The sequence below is a fragment of the Argiope bruennichi genome, chromosome 1 (genome assembly GCF_947563725.1).
Source record: "Argiope bruennichi chromosome 1, qqArgBrue1.1, whole genome shotgun sequence".
Lineage (NCBI taxonomy): Eukaryota > Metazoa > Arthropoda > Arachnida > Araneae > Araneidae > Argiope > Argiope bruennichi.
In genome coordinates, this window is record NC_079151.1 from 121,854,102 (window position 1) to 121,881,507 (window position 27,406).

The following is a 27,406-nucleotide window of genomic DNA, read 5'->3' on the forward strand; positions in this document are numbered from 1 at the left end:
ATCATCAAAAAGGAGACACGAAATAAAGGAAACAATAAGAGAACATAGTGGTTCGAGGGTTTGTGAAAACTTTCTCTAATATCAAACTCCACTTTTAAATGAATACCTTTTCAAACCTTAATTTTTTTTTTTAAAAAAAAGGGTTTACATTATTTAAAAATATTACTTTTTTTCTCTTGCTGAATACGAGACATTTTTAGGAAATAATTTCTTTTTATTCATTTAATAAAAACCTCTAAATAATTAATTTAATATAAATCCCTAACAATTAATGTTAGTTTTCGAAAAGTTAGAATTATTTTTATAATAAAAAAAACTTATTTCAATATGAATCTCATCTGTAAAAATTTTTACTGTTTTGTATTCAGTATCTAAAAATATATTAAATATACCGAGCATTTTAATGTTGATTTGAAGAACCAAGTATTTTTTTATACCAGAAAGATTTTTTAATTTTAAAATCACAGAAAATTTTTATATTATTTATAATAAAGCTGAATTGAATTTGCAAACTGAAAATTGAAATATATGATTTTCTATACTCGAAAATATTAAAAAAACCCATTAACTTGGTGAATTTTTTAAAAAAAAATCTACAGTTTAAATTACTTTAAAGTAACAACTAATAGAAAAGATACATTTTTCCCACATTCTAAGACATTATAAAATGAATAATAGAAATTAAGTTTATAGAAATTCCAGTGAAAAAGATATTTTATATCAAAACATTCTCATGAAGCCTTCACACTAAAAATAGATTTAAATATCATTAAAGAAGATAAAACCGGCATATTTTTAAAGAAAAAAAAATCCCCCAAAATTTTAAAACAATATTATAAAATTATTTTAAATTATCTTATTATATCTTCAAAAAGACACTTGGTTTCTTTCCAAAAGATTATTTTCTAAATATTACAAAAAAATTTCTAAAGTCTATTTAAATAAGCAAGCAATAAAATTTCTTTTTCGATAAAAATTGTAACTATTAAAATGGAAGAAAATCTTTCAAAACCAAATTTAAAAATAAAATTTAAATAAAATGTGATAAATGAATTCTTTCTTGGTAAGTAACCGATTATTTTATATTATTTGTTTAAATATAAATATCATTAAACACTTAAATTCAGATATATTTATGCAAAAATATAAACTTATTAATTAAAAGAAAAAAAATAATTTATTAATTTTTTATACCAAATGTTTCATTGTTTTGTTTTAGACTAATATATTTTAGAAAAAAATAAAATGAAATAAATTAATGATTACGATTTGAACCAATAAATTTCTATAATAATTCACTCACAATCAAATATATTTCATTAACTTTTATACCAAATATTTCATTATTTTTTTAGACTAACATATTTTAGAAAAAAAATTATAAATAAAATGAAGTAAATTAATAATTATTATTTGGACAAATAAATTCCTGTAGCAATTGACAACTGAATAAAAAAATAAATAAATAAACTAAATGCTTTTAGTACAAATCAATACAGCAAAATGACCTACTTACCATAATATGAAATGAAAACAATGTAAAAAAAAACTATAATTAACATCCTGACCATATACTATCAATCAGTCGTGTTTTCATGACTTGACGTTGACAGTCATAGAGATTAACGTAAAATTATCAATTTTAAAGCAGCACCTACTTTTCCAAGTGCAAAGGATATTCGGCGAGACACATGGTGTCGTTTTTCTCTCAAAATAATGAATAATTCAGATGGCTTGTAGATTGAGTTTCGCGTGAAATCTGCGAGTTTTATCGACGTGATCTGCCTTTCTCCTTTTTCCAAGAGCAATAAAAAGTTCCTTTTACGCGACCAACCCTAGCCCTATTAAAATGTTTGAGCAGGTGTAAATGAGAGGCGGTCACGTGATCCGGGAAAATTAATTCTCTATTTTCAAAATATATCGTTTGGCCTTCATAATTTTGTTTTTATTTTTCATTTTCAATTCATCGAAATAATCACGTATAAAAATTGAACGCAGCCCAATCGTTTTATTTTATTTTTTCTTTAAATAAATAATCAGCTGCTTTGTAAGATAAATCATAACCGGTCTTTGATCCGATCTAGTTTCAATAAACCTATGAATTAAAACAAAAAAACTCGCACGAAAAACTGCCAAGAACGACTGGTATAACATAAATCTTACTACACTATTATTATTAATTTTCATTTTTCGAGCAGAAGTTTGAATAAAATTATTATTACTTAAAATATCATTTATTCATTAAATAATAATCTCAACAATTTAATTTTTATAATTATTTGTGCATTCTGCAGTTGAAAAAAAAAAAAAAGAACGTAATACCTTAGCATAACTTCTGGCAACGTGAAATCAAATGATGTGAAATTTTTTCTTGTGACGTCACCTACATGAATTCATTTCACTAAATACTTAATATCGTGATAAACAGTCTGTGTAGAAAAATAACAACCTTGATATACATAATAAATTTTAGATTTTTACAAATTGAATAAATACTTTTAATGCACTTTACAATGTCAAAAAACTAACAAATGAATATTAAGATTAACTAACTAATATTAAAAAAAAACACGAATAATTTCATCCATGTGGTTTTAATATATATGTATAAATACTTCGAATATCTGGTATTCTGTAATATCTAATTTTAGCAATTCATTATTCATTTGGTGATATAGAGAATTTCAAAGTTGCTTTTTCAAAAATAAAACACAAGAAAAATCACTAGTTGAATCTTAAAAATTTAATAAATTAATCAAGTGCTTATTGAATTTTAAAAGTGCTTTTATTTTTATTATATTTATTCCATAAGCTATCATATTTCAATTACAATCGAATTTTTATATATTAAATTTGTGAATTTCTAGAAAAAAAATCAATTTTTAAAAATTTCGAAAAATGGAAATTGTAATATATAAAAATGTATATTACTAATTTTTTAGCATTTTCTTACTAAAAAAATTATGCATAGTTAATTTATTAGGTACGAATAAGATCCTTTTTCGCTATATGCTTGTTCCCCTGCTTTCTTTCTTGATTTTCCAAGGAATTTCTTCTATGACTATATTTAGCAAAATTCGGTTTATTGTAGAGGGTAAGGCACCATTATCACAAAAATCTGTTTATTTGTAAAAGCATAATCGAAGGAATACTAATTTTTCAATAGATTCTTTTTCTTTCGAGCATTTCTATGAGAGTAACAGTGATTGAGAAAACATTTTTCTTAATTAATCTCTTTTTTACGAATGAAACCGACGGTCGCTTTTGGATTTCAATGTGTGACAAATTTTGTTCGAAATACAGAAATTTCATTCGAAATAAAGAAATTGCTATTCTATTACACATCTAAGAGTACTGGAAAAAGTAGGATGTTTAGAAATTTTCGATATACGGGAGTTCCAATGCTTATTTTTGCTTTAATTTTAGATTAAGGATATTCAGGCTTTTTAATATTTTATTTCAGTCATAATCAATAATTCTACCAAAAAAGTCAGATTTCATAATTAATTTCTTTAAATCATTTTTTCTAAAAATTGTATTCAAATGGATCCTTAGTATGTAGTAGTAAATATGTGCGCTTATTTAGTCTTATAAACTGTAAATTTTAATAAAATATTTGAGTTAGTTACCTGTAAATCGTTTAATCTAATTACATGCTGATACAGTTTTGATTTTATTGAAGTGATAGTCCATTTGATGGAAAAAATAGATTTCAGCATGCAAAAATTTGTATAATATTGAATTCTAAAATAAAAATTAAAAGAAAAAATAACTGCATTTTAAATTGCATTAATTAAAGTGTTTTAAATCATTTGGAAGCTGTTGAATTAAGTTCTAACATGTAGAATTTTAAACAAGGAATCTAAGATCCAAAATAGTAATATGTAATTGGCAAATACAGTTAATTATATGCATATATCAACGTATAATACATGCTTTATATTTAATCCATCCAACATATAAATGTCGTTCCATGTATGATTATAGCTGTTGAAGTGTCTTAATTAAATTAAATGTATTACTTAAAAAAGTAAAAATAAATTTTTCTCAATGTTTTCAACATAAATATAAACTAACAATTTCCGCGTGTGCATCATAATAAGAAATGAGCTCAGAAAAAATGATTCAACAAAGCATAGGAAAAAAGGAATGCTTTATTTAAAATGTTTCTTTTTACACGAATTTTTATGGCAGCTGAAAAATTCAATAAATTCCATCAAAAATTAGTTAAGAAATGTCTTTTACTTCATTGAGAATCAACATTTTATTTCCCAGAGAAGGCACAAAAAGCTTGGTTTCTTTTCAGTTTCAGTTATCTGAAAAGAAAAGGAAAAAAAGGAGTCATTTCAATAAAAATTAGAGAATATTTTAACATGAGTTATTCAGAGCAAATTTCTTTTTGCTTATACAAAATTAGAAATTTAAAAAATTCTGTCTGTTTAAAATAATGTCATACTTATGAAACTAATTTCTTAAAAATAATAAAATTAAAAATAAAAGAAAGAAGATTTCATGGACAAAAAATATGAGGAATTTAAAACTTAATAACTTTTCTGGTTCGTCAGTTAATCACTCCTGTAACTACATCAGTACAAAGTAAAAAATTCACTTAATATTTGACCCTTAAGACATTTTTTCTTTCATTTTTCCTATTTTAAATCACCATTTATACAAAATTGACAAATAAACGCAAAACATTTTATATATATATATTACATAGTATAGAACAAGATTGAAACAAAAAGATTAAATTTTATTCTTGGAATGTTTAATTATTTATGAGTATATGGCACCATATAACAATCTAATTGGCGAAATACTTTTTGAAAAGATGTAATCATTTAATTTTTATATAAAAGGGAAAAAAATTATTTCTTAAGGAAAACTTGCAAACACTTATTATTATTTGTTTGTAAATTTTCAATGTAAATCCAAATACCTTTGCAAAGGAAATTGTGTGGAATAACTAAGATGCAATATTTCAGCTGCTGAAACAAAATGGCAACATATGTTCCATGAAATTTTCAGTCATGTGAGGTGACGCCACGGCACAACAGCTATATTGTTTCAAAATATTTTTTTAGAAAGATATAATTATTTTATTTTTGTGTAAAATTATAAATAATTTCAGTAGGATTTAGTATCAATAATACTCTTTTGCAACTTTCAGATAAATTAATGAAATATATACTTTCTTAATAGAAGATAATTTAAGAAAATTAAAATCAGTATATATGAAATAGATGGAAAAATATCTTCATATTAACTAAAATAAAATTTAAAATTTCTGCAGAAAGTAGTTCTTTGATTTTGAGTTTTGATGATGAGTCAAACAAATAATATCAAATATTGTATTCATTAAATTTTGAAGAACTCTTTATTCTTTTATCTTCACCGACATGTTAGAAATTTTATTCATTAATTGGGTTCAAAATAGAAAATTTAGCAAAAAAAAAAAAAAAAAAAATGCTTTGTACAGAATACCATGCAAAAGATATTTTTAAAATGACCCTTTAAGGAAGTTCTGTATAATTTGCTGTATTGATTATTGTGTACATTTCTTTATTATACCTTTTATGAATTGTCGGAAAATTAGCGAAAAAGGAGAGAGGAATTATTTTTAGAATATTTATTTTTGTTCAAAATCTAAATTATTTTTTGAAAGTTCAGCTATAATGCCTTTGATTTCGCAATATTTAATCTATTTATTTATAATATCAAAATTATACAATACTAATGATAGATTTTACTTGGTGTTGACATTGCTTCCTATTTTTGTTTGCATACCAGTTTCACTAAAACAACTTTATCTTAATGATATACTAGAAAAATCTAGAAAAAATTCTTGTAGTTCTCTTCCAGAATTGGAGAAACTATAAATAATATAGATTAACAATTTTATGTGTATTAACAATGACTTTATCTCAATGATATACCAAGATATAATAGGGAAAACTCTTGTAATACAATTGGAGAAACTCCAAATAATATGTATTAACAACAATATTATCTCGATATGCTAGGACATTTTAGGAAAAACTCTTATAGCACACTTCGAGAATTGGTGAAACTTCAAATAATATGTATTAACAACTTTATATGTATTAACACAACTTTATCTTAATTATATACTGGGACAGTAAGAAAAACTCTTGTGGTACACTTCGAAAATGGAGAAACTCCAAATAATATGTATTAACACTTTATTAACTTTATCTCAATAATATGCTAGGACATTCTAGGAAAAACTCTTATAGTACACTTCGAGAATTGGAGAAACTCCAAATATGTATTAACAACTTTATATGAATTAACAACAACTTTATCTCAGTGATATGCAAGGACATACTAGGGAAAACTCTTGTAGCACACTTCGAGAATTGGAGAAACTCCAAATAATACATATTAACAACTATTTTATCTCAATGATACTCTGGGATATTCTAGGAAAAACTCTTATACTTACACGCTTTGAGAATTGGAGAAACTCCAAATAATATATTTTAAAATTGCGAATTTTTGACAGCAAAATTCAAATCTCTTAGATTAGGAATATCGCAATGCAATAAAGGGATAACTGCTTCATTAGCGGTCTTCCACATAGGCGCTAGAAGCGTTCATCACGCACTTCAATATCCTGGGAGTTCCGAACAATCTATTCGACGTATATTGCAGTGTTAAGTTGATAGCGAATTTCTGACCTAGACTAAGGGGAGGGGTCTCAAATGAATCTCGTACCTGCAGCACTTATATTGTCATATCCCTCCCCCCTCCGATTAGCACTGGCTAAAACGTAGAGTAGGGTAAAGCACCATGACTTTAAAAACTGTTGAGATATAAATGGAACTAAATACTATATAATGGAATTATTACCATTTCCACTAAGTTAGCTTAGTCGAATATTTGGTTATATCAAAATGTCGAATAAAATATATGTCGGCATCTTGTGACTACAGGCAATAATCACTACAGACAATAATCACTTACAACAATTTGAGAATAGTTATCGCTAATCTATATAAATTCCTTTGTATCAATAAAATATTCCAGTAAATTTGACAAAAAACATTTTTATATGACAGTATTAATATTAACATCTTGTTTGAACCAACTCGAGAGTTATTTTATTTTAGTCTTCGTAATTTTGAAGAAAGATTTTCTCTCAAATGACGAAGCGACATCTAGATATTTCTATTGAAAGATGTATCAAATTTAAAAGAGAACGCTCTAGAATGCCGTTTAGCTTCACATAAAGAAACTCATAAAACTAATGGCTAAAAATAAGCACTTTAATTAATGATTTACACAAGCAATATCACTTGATGATTATATAGCACTATATTTCTCAGAGTTTAATTTTTCTAATTTAACTGTCTAATGTGAAACTGTAGTATCTAATAAAAATCCCGCTCCGGAATCAAATATTTATTCAGTTGTATTTTGTTAACATTCCCTTTTTGAGGGTATATAAATCCTGAACACTTTCCGGTGCTCTTTTCTTCTGCATCAGTGTGATGAGCATATCACTTTGATTCTTGGCCATGGTTTAACAAAAGACTTTAAGTATTCTCTAAAAGTTGAGTATTTTGCCTAATAATAAAGAAAAGAAAAGAAAACATTTCGATATATTTATCGAAAATGCAATTATTAAACAGAAAAGAACTGAAGTACTTCTCATCACGTGAAACATTCATTTTTTCCACGCCTCTCAAATTAAGTACTTCAATTCTCACTGTTTGGCGATAAAACTGCCTTACTCCCTTGGCATCATAAGTTGCATTAAATCTCCTATTTTTCCAAAAATTCAGTAATTGTGCCATTTCTAAAGCTTAAAATGAGCATCCATTGCCTTTCGTGTCCTTTCTTCTCTTTTTCGGATGTTTTTCAGTGATAAATGTCCATTTGCGTTCGATATCCTAGAAATATCCATTGCTTGGACTTGATTAAGATACTTTCTGACGATTTTAACTAAATATTTAATCCATTTCTAATAATATGTCGTAAAAACAATAAACTGATTTCAGGATTTCAATGATATCCAGCTCTTTTAAAATGATAGCTATACACACACAACAACTGTTTCATTATATATATCATTTAAGATATTACATTGGTATTCAAAAATATCCATTTCTCAACTATGCTGTTGTAAAAATGACATCATAGAACATTTTCAACCCGATAAATATTGTGCTATGACAGGAAATAATAGAAATCTTAAATTATTTCAAGGAAAATTTCAAGCACAATAGAATTAAAAGTCAGAAGCAACTTTAAAAATCCAGTAACCTAGAAACGAGAGAAGAAACATTAATCTGATTTGTTTAAAAAGAATGGAAATGAAAGTGGTGTTTTTATCACAAAACTTGTGAATTTACTATTAACATTATTAGCAGTATAAGACCACCTTTGGTGGAGACTGATATATAATATAAGGCAGTGAAAAAAAAGAACGTCTACAGATGTGCAAAGTATAGAACTCTCCTACTTAAGGAACATGTAAATATAGACATGAACAGCACAATATATCCCTGATTCCAGAATTTTGTTCCCTTCAAGAACATAAGAAAATCAGAAATCATAAGCACTGTTTGTTGTGTCAAATTATCAGAAAGGCCGCTGAATGCTACGAAAAATTTTGCTCTTTGCAACACTTTATTAACTGTAGGACAATCTGTATGCTACCAACACACGGACTCGCAAGCACACGCAAATTAATCCTGCGATGCTTCAGAGTTTAATTTCCTTTCGTTTCTGATATAAATGATATTTTGTCATTTTCGCCTGGTGGTAAGGTAGCAGCTTCGGTTTCAGGTTCGTGATTCGATTCCACCAAAGAATCGTCTTGTAAGCGGGTCTGGTGCACGTTAAATTCGTCCGAGCCAAACGTCCTCCCGCTGGTGCAGTGTGGTGTGGAGAGGTGGGGTGCCTGTTCAGGTGTCGTCCTCGTCGCCTGACCACGATTGAGGATTCCGAGGTCCGTCCCAAAATAGCCCTAGTGTTGCTTTAAAAAGGGACGTTAATATAACTAAAATAATTGTCATCTTTTTCATTTTATCCTTTCTTTTGTGAACTATTGATTTTTAAAGTCACGGAATTATCTTCTATTAGCATTTAGTGTGCTAATTTGATAAAGAATCCTCAATAGATAAAGATTTTTAACTGGGATGTTGTTATAACAAAATCAACAATTTAAAAAAAGGACATATGTCAAAAAAAATCTGAAAATCATATATATATATATATATATATATATTACTCCAAACGTATTATCATATAGGTATGCAGCGCTAGCTGAAGAAAAGAAGCAAAAACCACCATTAATGTAAAAATATAATATAAAAGTTTCGGTTAAGAAAAAAAAGAAAGGAAAGTTTTTTTATTTTTTTCAAGAAAGCAGGGGTTTTTTTATTCGTTTCCTTCTTTAAACTTTTGATTCAATAACTATTTCAATTATAAATAATTACATTTGCAAATTTTCTGTCTACATCACAATTTTGAAGGTTTAATATAATGATATACTTCAAGTATACTTCCAAATTGTTATTGATATAAACAAAATACTCATATATTTAAAAATCTTCCAAAAATGGGAGCACTAAAATAAATATGAAATATTAAACCGTTTTAGCATTTTTCAAAAAACCAGGAGCATGATGGTACTGAGCGGAGGAATGCGTAAAATGTGGAATCATTCAAACTTAATCTAAAGTAACCAACAAAAAAACGTTGTAAACAATAAGAAAACGTCAAAGCGGAATCCTAAGACGGTGAATACTGTATAAAAATGAAGCAGCAGATACACGTTATAGTGTGGAATATATTCAGAGATTCAAGGGTTAAACCGGCCTAATCCTCTGGCTAAAAATAACGCAGGGGTATTTAATTAAATTCAAACCACATTTCGGAACTCGCTAAACAGCGCTATGGAACGCGCAAGTTATGCTAATCACAATTTCTCTGATTTCATCGCACCGATTCTCATTCCATTCTGCAGATGATCCAGTTATGCAGCTGGAAATTTTTGGCAGGGCCTTCGGTCAGCGAGTGCACCTATCTTCTCTCCAACCTGTATGGAATTGATCATGTTGGAAGGCTCTGAAGCATCACACGATGTCAAAGCGATTGATTGAATTCAACAATCGAGACGTATACCATGGAGATACCTGTCTATACCCAATCTGAAACAACCATAGTGCTAAAAACTGATACAATTCCAAATAATTCGAAACATCAACATGATACAAATGGAAGCAAATGTCTCTATAATCTGACACCTTGCTAATCCGGTCTCACTAATAGTCCGGCGTTTTGAGAATTGAGCGCAGAAAGTATGAAAAATGAAAATTAAGTCTACGTCTATGGGTGTCAGGGACTTTACGTTTATTTCTATCTCTACTAATAATAAGGGAAAATGTATGTGTGAGTATATTGACCATCTATAAAACAGACCGTTTACCAAATTTACTACAGCTACAAAAATTGGTAAATATATACTTTGAAGAATGAATATGCACAATTCACCGTTTTTTAAAAAAATAAGAATTGATTAGAATTTTAATCAATCAAAACTTAACTGAGGTTTTGGTATTTTTTCTCTGAAACCTTATTGCATAAAACTGATTTTTACACCATATTAAAACTCGAATAGTTTCTTTTTTAAAAATATCAATTTAATTATCGATAAATTGTAACAATGCTTTTTCTTTAAAAAAAACTTCAATAATACATATCATAGCTGCAATGAAATTAAAACCATTTTTATACTTTCAGCAAATATTTTATCAAGTCATCTTCTTTGTAAAAGTTGAGGGAGGAAGAAAGATTATATTCATTATATTTGAAATTACATGCGAAATCGGACAATGAAGGTTCATATCGTGAAAGACATTGTACAATTTGAAACAGACTATCCAGAGATTTAAGTTTTTAATGGCACTATGATGTCACGGGATTCGACTTCATTAGGTTTGTAAGCAATAAACAGAACAGAAATTACTAAAATAACACGACTTTAATTTCAGTCATATGATGACGGTTAGAAATATTTCTTTAGGGAATCATGTATACCAAGTTAATAATAAGATATTTTACTGAAATTAAGCACAAAGAATATTTCTGGAAAATCAGCTCATCCCCAAAGGTGGTTAATTTCATAATATTTATTATATGGATATATATTGTATTTCTACATAATATTGTAAATATTTCATGCAATATACGTAGATTTTTCCTTTAAAATTCGTTTTCTTTAATAAATCTCTTCTAATATGGCAGTCCTCTAACCTGACAATAGGCGGTCTAACGCGAGATTATTGTATATGCATTTTCTAATTGTTTCAATTGAAAAAAAAAAAATTATGCTTTAATGTAGAGCGACGGAATTTGTATTTGTTATAAATGTTAGATTTCTCGGATGCAGTTTTCAAGTTCATTAAGACATTGGTTAGGATTGCAGCAATGAATGAAATATCAGTGTCTTCTGTCAAGACATTGGTTAGGATTGCAGAAATGAATGAAATATCAGTGTCTTCTGCCAAGACATTGGTTAGGATTGCAGCAATGAATGAACATCAGTGTTTCTGTCATGACATTGGTTAGGATTGCAGCAATGAATGAATATCAAAGTCTTCTGTCAAGACATTGGTTAGGATTGCAGCAATGAATGAAATATCAGTGTCTTCTGTCAAGACATTGGTTAGGATTGCAGCAATGAATGAAATATCAGTGTCTTCTGTCAAGACATTGGTTAGGATTGCAGCAATGATAGCTCTAGCATTATCTCTGGCCAGTATATGAAATTTATTAGTGGGAAACGTACTCATGAAGTGACGTCTTTTTCACCCGAAAATATTATTATTTTATTCTTAAGGAAGGATAAAATGTAAAATATTAAAATATAATTAATTTCTGTTTGATATATTAGTTGTAAATCAAACTCTGAAAAAGATAACAAATCTGATAAATTAAGAAAATAAAAAGTACAGATTTCCTTTTTAACCGAGGCACACATCATTTTCACGCTAATAACTAATTTCTAAACCATTCTCGATAGACATATACTTCTAGCTGTAAAAGTACTCTAAATGACATGGGGTATGTTTATATTGTTTGAGTCGAAAAATGTACAGCTCAAAAAATTATAATTCTAATAAAAATTTAATTCTTTACTTTTAATTCTTAGTTGATAGTTTGAAGAAAAACATAAGAAATTTAACTAATTTTTAATCAAGAATTTTATAGAATGTTGAAAAGCTCTTTCTTAGTGAATGTTAGCTATCATGCAATTTACAGATAATATTCAGCCTTAAAAGCTTTAATTATATACTTTCATAATAAATATCTATCAAATCACTCAATTTACAAATAGCATGCATGATAAGATAAATTAATAAGCTGATACATTATTTATAAATTTTGAAACAATCTTTAACACAAATTTGTTTACATTATCATGAAGAAAATTGCTACTTCTTTATATTTTGACAATGTTTCAATAGAAGAAAATTTGACCAAAATATCGTGCTCTATAAAAATAATTTTTATAGAGTATTGAATTCTAAAATAATTCTGCATGAATGGAGGGGGGGGGGAGACACAAAATGAAAACTTATGTTCATAATTAATAGCAAAATTAGTGCAATTTTTCTGGACCTTCATGCTTTTTTAGATTAATTATTTAATGCCGGTGATATTAACTTTTGAAAGTTTTAACTATTTTAGTTTTTCAAGTAAGCAAAAATAATCATCCCCAATATGCGGATGCCATAACCGAATTATAGCTAGCATTCATAACAAACTAACAAAGGATAAATTGAGGTTAAACATGTCTTACTTCACTCTGCCTATCTGAAGATAAAATTAATAAATTAATAGAATAGTATAAACCGAATAAAATAATAATGGTAGGAAAAATTTTAATACTCATTAATTAAAAATTTAAATCTATTATAGATTTAAAACTATTTTTAGAGCAATAGCAATCTGTTGATTCTTTTAAAATTTAAATAAAAACTTCAGTCATGAAGATAAAAATATTTCAAAGCAACATAATTTGTATAATAATCAAAAAATATTTCACAAATTTCTTTAAAAAAAACATGATTAAAATCATGAGTTTCAAAAAAAAAAAATTAGAAAAATAGCTTAAAAATCGTTTTTGTGTTACAATTTTTCACAAGTTACCGAGGAAAAACAAACAAAACTCCGCAAATTTTTAATTAATTGTTCAAAAATACATATGAAATTCACATTCGCAAGAATTAAATATAAATTCACTCTTCTAAATAAGCTTATGCTAAATTTCATAACTATAGATTCATCGGTCTACCTAGCAGAGCGCCAATACACGGATACCAGTAGAAAAAATATAAATATTTTCTTAAGACAGTTCAGTTAAGCTTTCCGGTTGCTTGGCGAAAATGTCAGGAGATCACTTCATAAATAAATAATAAAGATTTTACACAAGGAATTAATAAAATAATTCTTTTAATTTATAATTTTTTATTTTAATTAATTAAAACAAGAATTTCGTTATAAGTTAATAAACAATAATTGATAGAATTTATATAAAGAAATAAAAACAACTGAATGTAATAATTTATAATACTGGCTAAAATGTGCTGTCAATTTTTATGATATTATCTAAAGAAAATAACCGATAATTTTCCAATCTCGTTCTTGAGTCAAATCTTGATTTTAAAAGTGTCAGTTTTATAGTTTGTTTTCCACCTCGGTTTAATATAGTTAATATGACCGTTAATAAATTTTTCTGAATCCAAAAGTTAATATTTTTTTAAATCCATAATTTTCATATATATTTCTGAGTCTGCTGATTTCATCAATTATTGAAAATAATAAAGGAGTTATCGATAGCATTTGGAATTTCATATTACTCGGAATTTGAATTACAGTTCATTGAAGAACTTAACTGCTACATGATGCTTTAAATGTTGTGTACAGTGAACAATACATATTCATGAGAGCAATCAATATAAATTACGTGCCATTAGGGATTATTATAAACACAGACGTATTGAATACAATATTATAGATTTTACTGCATGTAAATGACTAATATATATTATAATAATGATGATGCACATTTATACACATATTTTAACATCATAAAATCAACATCCATATTCAGTTATTCCTGGATCATGATTTCAACATCACAAACAATTCTTGCTGTTGTTTTACACATAGATCTGCGGGTGTTCATCTAATCGTTATTAATTAATTTCTAAGTCGTATACTTCCAATTGAAAAAAAAATGCTCTAAATAAAATAAAGAATTATCATTTATGCTGTTTGAGTTAAATAATTATTCTTTTGAAAAAAAAAAAGGTATATGTAATATAAAGGATTATGTAAACCCTTTTACATAATCCCTTTTTTTTATGTAATCCCTTGTTCCTACTAGTAATATTTAGTGAAATATTCTTACATTTTATTATATATTTTACTAAATTTTTATTTACATTTTAAACAAAACAATAACAAAAAAAAAAAAAAAAAAAAAACACGACTGTGCGATTAAAACTGACCGAGTTATGAGGTTATGCATATCACTGTTTTAGACGATTTAAAACATTTCTATGACCTTCTTAATAAAATTAACCGCACAAATCATGACATATCCTCGAGGCACTCATGAATTGGCCTAAAAATTCATCACGGCGAGATTATATTCCAATAAATTTAGATTCAAATGCATCTCTATCATCTTTGGTGCGAAGCATTTAGATCCAATTTTTTCAGTGTATAAATACAATTAATAAGTTATTTAATTTTGCATGAGATATCTAAGACCGTCAACAATCTAATAATGTTCATTTTAGAAGGGGAAAACGGTATGCTTTTCATTTACTTCAATTATTTAAAAAAAAATCTTCGATTTCAAACAATGTCGATTTTTGCTGCTGCGCATGCGTAGTGGATAAATGCATTCATTCCACTGTATTGCTTGTGAAGGGAAGAAGGTGTTACTGAAAAATATACCTCATACCTTAAAAATGGAATTTTAAACCTTTTCTTTTTTACTGCAAATGTTTTTCCCTTAAGGCCTATATTTACATACTAATAAGTAGAAAAAGTCTAACGGTTAAAAAAATTAGTTTGAATGTATTATTCTGTAATTTTTTTCATAAATAAATACGAAAATGGCATATTTAAATGTGCATTTATTTTAACCTTCCAGATTCACGATTATTTTCATTTTTTTTCCAGCTGCAATTGATCAAATCTCAATAAAAGAGAGGAAAGAACGTATGAAAAACAATTGGAAACATTTATTTTTAAATTTAAGTAAATAAGAGAATTCAACATTTTCTCAGTTACAATTTATTTGTTAATTTTTCTTATAGCAGGTCAAAAATCTAATGATTATTGCTCATTACTTAGAAATGAAATAATCAAAATTAATTAGAAAATGCAATGTTTAATATAGACTCAAAAGCATTAATGCGAAGGTTACAACATTCTTAATCTACAATGCATGAAGAAAAATTCTCTGTATTTCAAAATTTTTAAAAAAATGGTTTTGTATTAATATTTAGCAGTTCATTAATTTCAATATTTGCAAATATACGTGTTTCAGTCTCTAATGTAATCTTTGAAGTATTATGCGTAAAACTATTATGTATAGTAAAAAATTTTATTGATAATGCTGAACTTTCAAATGTTAGTAAAGAAAATTATAAAAGCGGTGATTTCAATCTTTTCTCCTTAAAAGCGTGATCTTAAGATTTTTTTTTAAGCCAATGAGGGATTATTCTTCCCTTTATTTTTTCGTATGTTTGTATAATGTGGAACGCTTTGTTTTTAATTTCGGAATATCGTGAAAGTTGTGAATTTTAGATCTATCTTTGTCATCGACATGTCAGTTTCAAAATTTGATATTCATAATTTTGGCGTTAAGGTTATATATCTTAATTTAAATTTTGAAAGCATTCTTTCCAAAAATATATGAACTTGCCGCACAAATTCAGACTTAAAACTACCCATAATGATTGTCTCCAAAACAACTTGTTGGGGCTCTGTTCGGGCATTGTCCATCACAAATCACAATAGCGGAAAATTTTGCTATTTTTTTAAAAGACTTCTGTTTAAAATTATCTGAAGAAGCCGAATATATTCAGATTTAAATTCAATGAATAATTTTTAATTCTCGTGCATCCCAAAACCATCTGAATGAATTTAGCTCAATTCTATATTGTCCACAGAAACTAGGTTCTACAGAATAAAATAATTTCATTTAAAACAAGTCTTACCATTTTTGTAATGAAATTGCAATATCTGCTGTAATAGCAAACATTAAAATTCTTAATTCAAATTTTGAAAATATATGTAAACATGCCGTAAAAATTCAGATTTAAAACCACCCAAAATGTTATCCCTAAAGCAGTTCATTGGAGTTCTATTGTCTATAAAAATACGATTCTGAAGAATAAAATAATTTACATCCTAGATTAGTTTTATTATTTTTGAAATGACTAAATCTAATAAAGGAAATAATCTAAATCTTCATGTTAGCAAACGTTATAAACGAACGTTTACAAAGTTACCCCCCCCCGTATTAAACAATCTTAATATTAAAATTCTTAATGTGCTAATTTGTGTGATTTCCTTAAAAAAAAAAAAAACGTTATTTCCAATATGTCTAAAGTTGCGAGGAAAATTAATATTTAATCCACTCAAAATGATTGATTTCCTATATTAAACAACCTAAAAATAAAATGTAAACTTCCCAAGTATCAGAATTCTTAACAGCGCTAATCTTTTGATTTCCTAAGAAACGTTCTTTCCAAAAATATCTAAAACTGCTGGGGAAATTAATATTTTACCAACTCAAAATGATTGCTTTCCTCTATTAAAAAGCCTAAGCATTAAATATAAACTTTCCAAACATTGAAATTCTTCACAGTGCTAATTTTTGTGATTTCCTAAAAAAACGTTCTTTCAAAAAATTTCTAAAAATGCGAGAAAAATTCATATTTAATCCTCTGAAAATGATTGATTTCCCCTATTAAGTAACCTAAACATTAAATATAAAGTTTACAAGCATTAAAATTCTTAATAGTGCTAATTTTTGTGATTTCTTGTAAAAAACGTTCTTTCCAAAAATATCTAAAATTGAAGGGAAAATCAATATTTAATCAACTCAAAACGATTGCTTTCCTCTATGAAACAACATAAACATTAAATATAAACTTTCCAAACATTAAAATTTTTAAGTGCTTATTCTCGTGATTTCCTAAAAAAATCATTTTCAAAAATATCTAAAGTTGGGGGAAATATTCATATTTAAAGCCATTCAAAATGATCGATTTCGAAATGAAAAAAGTTCTGAATTGCCCCTAAAAATAATTGTAAAAAAATAAAATCATTTATAACCAAGATTAATTGCATCATTTTTAAAAATAAAGTCCCAATTTTCTCTGTTTCAGAAAATTATTAAAATCTAAATAGTTTGAATTTTTGTCATTTCCTAAAAGCAGAAATTATTGGAAAATATTGATATTTCCATTTAAATTTCACTCAAAATAACTGATTAACCAGAGCAATTTTTGAGAACTTCGCTCAGCTCTGTTCTGTCCATAAAAGTTGATTCTGCACAATGAAATAATTTACTTTCAAGATTAATTGCATTTTTTATCATATTTTTTGATTGATTGTTAACTCACGTGGAATAAATATATGTATTCAGTCCCTTTTACAGTAAAAATAAATACATCTATTGATGTCATAACTTGCATCATTTTTAAAATGGGGTCTCTCTCTTCCTATTTAAAAAACATAAAAACATCTTAATAATATCAATTTATGTCATTTTCTAAAAACAGAGACTATTTCAAAATATTGATATTCAGATTTAATTTCACTCAAACTAGCTATATTCCCCAGAGCAATTTTTGCGAGCTTCGATCAACTCTGAACTCTCCATAAAAGCCGATTCTGCACAACAAAATGATTTACTTCAAAGATTAATTGCATATTTTTTCCATCATCCTTTCTTGATCGATTGCTCACTCACATGGAACTAAATATGTGCATTCAGTCCCTTTTACAGTAAAAATAAATACATCCATTGATGTCATAATTTGCATCATCTTTAAAATGGGGTCTCTATCTTCCTATTAAAAAAACATAAAAACATCTTAATAATTTCAATTTTTGTCATTTTCTAAAAACAGAGACTATTTCAAAATATTGATATTCCCATTTAATTTCACTCAAACTAGCTATATTCCCCAGAGCAATTTTTGCGAGCTTCGATCAACTCTGAACTCTCCATAAAAGCCGATTCTGCACAACAAAATGATTTACTTCAAAGATTAATTGCATATTTTTTCTATCATCCTTTCTTGATTGATTGCTCACTCACGTGGAACTAAATATGTGCATTCAGTCCCTTTTACAGTAAAAATAAACACATTCATTGATGTCATAACTTATTCCTCCCATGAACGAGCTACTTTCGTGGAACTTGAAGCGTTTCAAGAGACAGTTATAAATATAGATTCATTACTGGTTATCTTGTAGCACTTCATTTACACTGGGTTTCGAATTTCAGTGCGTACCAGCTGGTCATCATTTGATTATTCTGTGAAAACATCAAGAGACTGGCATAAATTTATTTTAGAGATAGATTTAACCGTCCTAACGTCTGGTTATTTTCAAAGGGCATTTACATTATAAGCCAATAAAAATGTTTCAAAGAGGAAAAATTGTAGAATTAATAATTAAATTTCCCATCATTGTGTTGCCATTAATTTGTTGATTTTCTATAATACTAAAATATGACTGATTATATTTTGTTTCATGTAGAAAGAATGTTCAGGCATCTCGATTTTACCAGGGAAAACGAACGAAATTTCTCTTATTTCTAATTAATTATTCAAAAAAAAATACACCTAAGAGTCACATTCTCATACTTCTAAATAAGCTTTTGCCAAATTTCATAACAGTAAATTCATCGGTTTGCCTTGCAGAGCGCCAATACACAATGTCAATATATTGTTTACTAACTACATTGTTTATTTTTGAGTAAAATTTTACTTGTAATTACAATAAAACTAAAATCAAATTAAATCGTTTTTTTTTAAACTATTTTTAAACAGGAATTAATAATATATGCAAAAAAAAGAGAAAAAAAAGGACAAATCCACGTAAATTGATTATTAATATTTTAAGAAAAACTCAAGATAAAATGTTAGGGGAAACAATAACTACGATTTAATAAAAAATTTTCTTGTAAAATATATCTAATTATAACTTTTAAAAATTTATTAAATTAGAGAAAAAAATGTATATTAAAGATATAATTATGTATCAATGTATATCAAATTGATATGACTCAAAAGATAATTTTTGAATTTCCAGATTGTTTTTTGTGCTATAATATTTTCCGACGTTATCGAGGAAAAACAAACGAATTACCTTTAATTTTTAATTAATTATTCTAAAAATATGTCTGAGATCTTCTAAATAAGCTTGTGCCAAATTTCATAATACTAGGTTCATCGGTATGCCTTGCAGAGCGCCAATAGACAGATATTGTCAGTAAAAAAATACAAGAAATCTTTCCTTAAGATATATAATTCAGTAGCACACGAAACGATTTAACTTTTCGTGTTACCTCGCCGAAATGCTAGGAAACCACTTTATAAATGAGTAATAAGGATTTTACGCAGGGAATTAATAAAATATTTTTTTCTGAAATAAGAAGTTCGTTAAGGTTTAATGAATAATAATTAATAGAATTAATATAAATAATAAAAGCAACTGAGTGTAACAAATTTTGTAATGCTGGGTAAAATGAGCTGTAAATATGCTGTCAATTTTTATAAGATTTGCTGTAATCTTGCCATGATGAATGTTTAGGCCAATTAAAGAATTTCATTTTGACAGCAGTGGCATAGATTCACAAATGGCAAATGGATGTTAGTTCATCATCATTATTATATTCCATGATTTGTTGAACCCGTTAAATGACAACTTCTCTTTGAAAAAATATGGGCCGCGGTGGCTTGGTGGTCTCGGCTCGAGAGTCGTAGGGTCTCAGGTCCTAGACCCGATTATACGGAAGAACCGTCGTGTACGGGGGTCTGTTGCACGCTAAATCCGTCAGGGCCAAACGTCCCCCCGCTGGTGTGGAGAGGGGGTGCCTGCTCAGGTGCCATCCTCGTCATCTGACCGCTGTTCAAAATTACGAAGTCCTTCCCAAAATAGCCCTTGTGTTGCTTTACGTTAATATAACTAAGTTAAATTGAAACTTCGGAAAAATATTCTAATCACTAATATATAGCGAATTGTACTTCAACTACATATCGATATTAAACTAATAAAAGAATGAGTCTATACATAAGAGATATTAATAACATAAAAAATACAACATTGTTTCAATATATATATATATTAAAATTTATAAGTTGTCAGTAAATATTATATTAATACTTTTATTCTCCCTTCCAAAGCAATGTGTTTTAATGTAAACTGAGTTTTTTATGTCAAAACTGTAAATAACTCACTGATACCTTATTCAACAAAGTAAGTTTTTTTAATGGAGGATCATGGGAAATGATCTCCCCAAAACGTTTTCGCCTACCCTATAATAAAAATGTTATCCTCCTTCCTCCTCTTCAATAAAACTGTAGATACAAAACAAAGTTATGAATACACAGGTTTTTATTTTCAGTGTCCCACATATGAGCGTTTTGTGCTTCTTAGTGCAATGAAGAAAATCAAATATGCATTTTCCCTTTCCCTTAACATTATACTTTTAGTAACAAGATAAGCTTTCAAGTTTTTGTTTTTAAGACGTTTTAATTTTGATCTATTCAAACCGCAGAATTCTGAAATTTGAAATCGGGAGCATCAAAATTCTAATTAGAATGGTTTAATAAAATCAGTTATTTGTATCAACTGATTTTATCAAACTATTCTCTAATTTAAATGCTTGGTAAGTAACCTCATAAGGTATGTAGCCTCATTATTTTGAACTTCCTTGCATGTTAAGTTAATACTAACAAAAAATATTACAATGTTAAAAATTTTGACATTGAGATTTTCAAGAAAAAATCTCAAGGTCAAAATTATTTTCAAATGCAAAAAAAAAAAAAAAAAAAAAAAAAAACTTTTATGATATGTTCTATTAAAAAACAAAAATGGACAAATAGTAATTTGATGTGCTAGATCAAAATCTCGCTTTGAAGGTATACATTGGCAATCAGAAATGTGATTCATAATTTTGGATCTTCTTTGTTTAAATTATTAGGGAAAAATAGTGTTATCTGAAAAGTTAGTTATGTATCAAATTCACAAATTAAAATAATTGTGTAGCAAATGCAGCTATATGCAATAAATTTCATATCGATCGCTTGCTTAAATATCTTTTCGTACATTTAAACTTTTTTGTGTGTGAAGTTGAGTACCAAGTAGGCTTTAAATGAGTAATATAACATATTCCTGTCTAATTTCAGGTGATATTTTCAGATAAACTTTCTATTAATAGAGACATCAATAAACCACAATGCAAACATCGGATGAGCTAACATTCAATTGTCAAACTGGGACTATGAGATGCCCAGTAACTGCAATTAAGACGACTGATTAATTTTTTAAAATCATTAAATATAATTATATTAATGCAAAAATTTGTGAGTATAAAAATCAAAAATATTGAATTAATTAATTGAATCCTAAAGATACTACACTTTTGTGAGTTGGTTTAAACTATGAAACTTCAATGTGTGTATTCAAACTGCATTTGTAATTTCCTCTCAAAGTAAATAAATATACATTCATTTGGGATGTCTTAGTCGAAAATTCGCTTTAAAGATCGTCTTCCTTTTATTTCATCTTCCATCCGATGCAAACCTAGAAAGAACCAGATAGGGTGCTTTGAAATCAATACTCCAGCATATTTTCACAGTAAGATACTTATTCTGTTTAGCATAGTTTTGTAATGAAGAGAATACAATATGTAATTTGAGTTTCTTTCCATTGATAGATTGGTTTCAAAATTTGATACAGATCTACAATTAGGTTCAAAATTTGATACAAGTCTACATTTGGGTTCAAAATTTGATACAAATCTACAATTGGGTTCAAAATCTGATACAGATCTACAATTGGGTTCAAAATTTGATACAAGTCTACATTTGGGTTCAAAATTTGATACAGATCTACAATTGGGTTCAAAATTTGATACAGATCTACAATTGGGTTCAAAATTTGAACAGATCTACAATTTTTATGTAAAGATCGCATATCAAATTTTATATGTACAGCTCGTTGTAGATTTTAGTTAGAGTAGCTATACATACACGAATAGACGCATTTTTGTCAAATTTGATACTGATCTAAATAATTGGTGATAAAACCGTGTAACAAATTTCCGTCTTCAAACTCATTGAATTTTTGAGTTATCATGCTGAAATGCAAAAAGATAGACTGACAAATAGTGTATCAATCATGATTTTCACCGATCCAAAATTTGATAGAAATGTACAGTTTTTATGTAAAAATCACATGCTAAATTTCACCAGTCTAGCTCATTGCATTTTTGAGGTAATTATACACAAAGAGATATAATTCCAAAAATATCTTTCGAATTTTAGAATGTTTTAAATTTGGAGATTTATCAACACATATCAAGGTCGAATTTTTTGTCGATGGCAATTCTATCTTTTCTATTCTTTTTGTATCAGGAAGTAACTGCAGAAACAGTAGATATTTATTACATCATTTCTATTCGCTATCGGTAACAGCATTCAATGTCCGTTGGAGTAAAATACTTTTTTAAAAAATGAAGATATTTATTACATCATTTCTATTCGCTATCGTTAAGAGCATTCAATGTCCGTTGGAGTAAAATACTTTTTTTAAAAAATGAAGATATAATTGTAAAGGAAGAAAGCTGTGTTCCATAAAATATTTAAAAGCCAGCACACGTCATAACAAACTTTCATGACCAACCGACAAATGGGGGGGGGGGGCAAGAAAAGGTAATCCGTATCTGACATTCAAGGGCATCCAGATGCTCGGGTCCTAAAAGAACAGGCAAGGCACATTCCTCAGTTGACCTTGAAGACGATTTTAGCTCAAGCGTCTCGGAAGGGATGCGCGCACCAAACGATAAACCGTATCGATCCAGAGATGCGGTTCTTTCTCGTGTGAACAATGTGGCCTGATGCTGACGGTGTTCTCCGCTAAGATCTTTTCCATCCCGCCTGCCATTGGCCGGAAGGGAGGTAACATCTCATTGGCCGGACCGCCCGGCATTTTACTACCCCGGAGTAGATCGATACATGTAAATTTTGTTCCTTTCCGTGGGGTGGGGAGGGGTTCGCGCCAAATGGCTTGTTTGCGTGGCTGCTTTTCTTCTGTTCAATTTCTGGAGTGGATGGAACAAAAACAAAAGGGGAAGGGGGGGGAGTGTTCGCCGACTCCCCGCAGAACGATGATGGTGTTCGAAAGCGATAATTAAAGGACAGGGACGATTTTAATTTTCACAGGAAAAGTTTTGTCTCTAATAGGGTGGACGGGTGTTGTTCTGCAGACCACACCCCGCAGTGGGAATGGGGGGTGGTAGAATTGGGAAAGTGGTAGAAGCGTTATAATGGGAAAAAGAAAATGGCAGAAGTTTCAGGGAGTGAATCTTTGTGTTCTTTTATAATTACATAGAGGAACAGTGTGATTGGATTTATTGCTTCGTTACTCATTTTTCCCGAATAAACTTTGTTACGTTCACAAATTAGAGTAAAGTTGTAACAAAGCTGCGTTTTTATTTGCCGTGTTAACAATGTGCATTCGATTCCATTGATAGAGATATATTGTATCAAACTGATTATTTAAATATTCATAATAATGAATAAATTCCCATTCAAGAACTTTTTTTTTTTACTTATAGTAAAACTGCATTCATTAATTCGTAATATCAAAAATATTTTATTTAGTTGTGCATTGTAAATTATTTTTCTGAGAATACTACAATATTCACTTATGATAAATAGTTACATTATATAAAGCATTAGGAAAAATTTCAATTTTTAACAATATTTAATAAAAAAAATTTCGAGTTGGCTGCTGTTTTGAATTGTCAGCGAAAGCATAAATACTAATAAAAAAAGTGTGTTTTAACAGCAGAATTTTTTATTGTTTTAAAGTTTTCAGAATTCGCATAAGTTAAATAATTTATTCATTTTTTATTAATTTATTTAAAAAAATCTGCGCTCAATCACTCCATATTAAAGAAACTGCAATATTGACAACTTCATTTAACTGTTTCTAGTAAAAAATGGGCATTGCTTCAATTATAAGATTTAAAGCATATCAAAGTTACATTGCTTTTTATTCTGCTTTTTATATAATTACTTTTAACAATTTTTTTCATAACCTAGATTTACAAAAGATAATTGTTTACTGAGGAAAAAAAAAAAAATCGACTTCATGATTTATTTTTCAACAAATTTTTTCGACTTTACTAATCTTCTTACTGTAAACAAAAATTTATATTGTGAATTACATTCATTAAAAACCAAAAGACAATTAATTAAATAATTTCAATATGCCATTAACCTATTAAAACTTAAATCCCTTTTTAAAGATATTTTTTAATTTATATTAAGTTGCTTTGTTTCAAGAAAATTTAGTTAAATGTAAATAATCTTCCATATGTGTCATTTAGCTATCATATAGCAACGGTTTTTAATTATAACTGTAATTTATGGTATGATTTTTGACTCATTTTCTTTTTCTTTTGGAAATTCATTTTTTTTATATTTTGTTTTTTTATATATATATATTGTTATTCCATCTTAACATAATCATCATATCAAAATACCATAAAATAATTTGAGTTTCTTGTCTGAATTTAAGCTGCACAATATAACTCTTAGGTAATTTAAAATTCCATTAGACATTCTACAAAAATTTAAATGATGAAAAACAATTTTTATAAATATGCTTGTAGATGTTTTATCTCGATAGAATGAATCATAGATTAAAATTTTGATAGCAAGATTTAAAAGAATTTCAAGAGCCTTGAATTAAAATTTTGCATTCAGTTCGTGTTACAAATTTTATCTCCTTTATACCACATTCTCCCATTCTAAAATGGTTATTACGCTGTTGGACAGTTTTTCTTTTTTGAATCACTCGTCTAGATCTATATCTTCTTAAATTTTTTTCTCTCATTATTCCTGTTCCAAAAGATTTCTTTTTAACTGAAAAAAATTTGCAGTCTTAAGAATGCATTGAATTAGAAAAATTGTATATAAATCAAATGGTGAGGGTTTTTTTTTTTTTTTTTTAGTTTTTCTTGCACACTTACACAACATAGAGAAATTTTATCTTTTGCTTTTTATATAATAAAGAAAATAAAGAATTCTTACTTTTCACTTAATCTGCCCAAAATTAATCATTGGCCTACAATTTAGATGACAGGATCACATATCAAAAATCATTTATTTTACTAGTTGTGTGTTCCCATCTGCTTGCATATACAAATAGACACATATCAAAAATCATTTATTTTACTAGTTGTGTGTTCCCATACGCTTGAATATACAGATAGACACATATCAAAAATCATTTATTTTAATAGTTGCGTGTCCCCATATGCTTGAATATACAGATAGACACATATCAAAAATCATTTATTTTACTAGTTGCGTGTTCCCATATGCTTGGATATACAGATTGATCACATATCAAAAATCATTTATTTTGCTAGTTGCGTGTCCCCATATGCTTGAATATACAGATACATATCAAAAATCATTTATTTTACTAGTTGCGTGTCCCCATATGCTTGAATATACAGATACATATCAAAAATCATTTATTTTACTAGTTGCGTGTTCTCATATGCTTGAATATACAGATAGACACATATCAAAAATCATTTATTTTACTAGTTGCGTGTTCTCATATGCTTGAATATACAGAGAGACACATATCAAAAATCATTTATTTTACTAGTTGCGTGTTCTCATATGCTTGAATATACAGATAGACAATTATCTGTTGGACGGATTTCGTTCAAATTATCTTATACAGGGTGTCCCAAAATTAAGGCAAGATTTGAGTATGCCACCATTCGTACAGTAAACGTTTGGCCACCCTATTAAAAAAAAACACCCTTTGACAGCTGAAAGTTTAGGGTTAGTAAAAATGAAACGTTACACGATAGAACAACGCATTTTCATTGTTGAACAATATTTCAAAAATAATGAAAGTCTGCTGGCCACACTTCGAAAATTTGAAAATTGTTTCCCTGGATTGTGGGATTTAACACCACTGGATTTCTTTTTATGGGATCATTTGAAATCAAAGGTCTATGCCAACAAACCCACAATCACGCATTGAAAGAGGAAATTCAAAGCTGCGTCGACGAAATTCAGCCACATTTATGCAAAATGGTCATGGAAAATTTTGACAAAAGAGTGTATAAGTGTCAAGCAAAGCCGTGGAGGCCATTTATCCTATGTATTATTCCATATATAATCCTATCATATATACTTTACGATTCGATAAATATATAATAATTTAAAGAAAAAAAACCTGTGTTTTTTTAACCCTTTAAAGGGTTAAAAAAACTAGTCATATTATGTTTTCTAGTCATATTATGTTAAAACATTTTTAGGCTTGAAATTAGAATAAGAAAAGGGATTTATTTAGCTTATTAGATAAATTTAATTTGATTAATTAATTAATTTGGTTCATTAATGATTAAGTAACAAATCAAGACACGTCATTTTGTGTGAGATAAAGAACTGAAGCATCTAAGTTTCGGTCTTTCTAAAAAACTTTGTCAGAACTGATGCCAACTTACATAATTTCATACAAATATTGATAAATTTGGTGGGAAGCATACTCCCCACGGACCTAGAATTCAAATCTTGCGTTAAACGTTGTTCTATCCATTTTTACTAACCCTAAACTATCAGCCTTCAAACGGTTTTTTTTAATAGGGTTGCCAACACTTTACTGGACGAATGGTGGCAAATTCCAATCTTGCGTTAATTTTGGGACACCCTTTAGTTCAGATAATGACAAATTTCACATGTAATTATTTGAGTTTTTAAGTTATTTTCACATGTTCGTGATAGGCAGGCAACTTTTCTTTCGTGGAGTTCTAAAATTCGATAAAGCTCTACAATTTCGATGTAAAGTCTACAAACAGAATTTTATTCATCCAGGTCGAAGCACTTGTACATACTTTTTATTTAACCTTGTTTTCTTTCATGCTTGCACAGAAATAATTTTGTAATCGATTTTTTTTTTCATTCGCTAATATTTCCAGAGTTTGGAAATTTGTACTTATTTATGTATTCTCAATGAAAATATACCACTTGAATATTTTCAGAATCCAATTTTCAACTAATTGCTTAATTGT

At 27.9% G+C, this 27,406-nt stretch overlaps 1 long non-coding RNA gene across 1 annotated transcript in view; it reads right to left on the minus strand.

Moving 5' to 3' along the window:
* Nucleotides 1-4,136: 4,136 nt before the first annotated feature.
* Nucleotides 4,137-27,406, minus strand: part of LOC129986829 (uncharacterized) — a 179,894-nt gene continuing 156,624 nt past the window's right edge. Inside the window, exon 3 of the long non-coding RNA XR_008785567.1 lies at nt 4,137-4,316. This is a non-coding gene — a long non-coding RNA (uncharacterized LOC129986829). The remainder of the gene's footprint in view (nt 4,317-27,406) is intronic.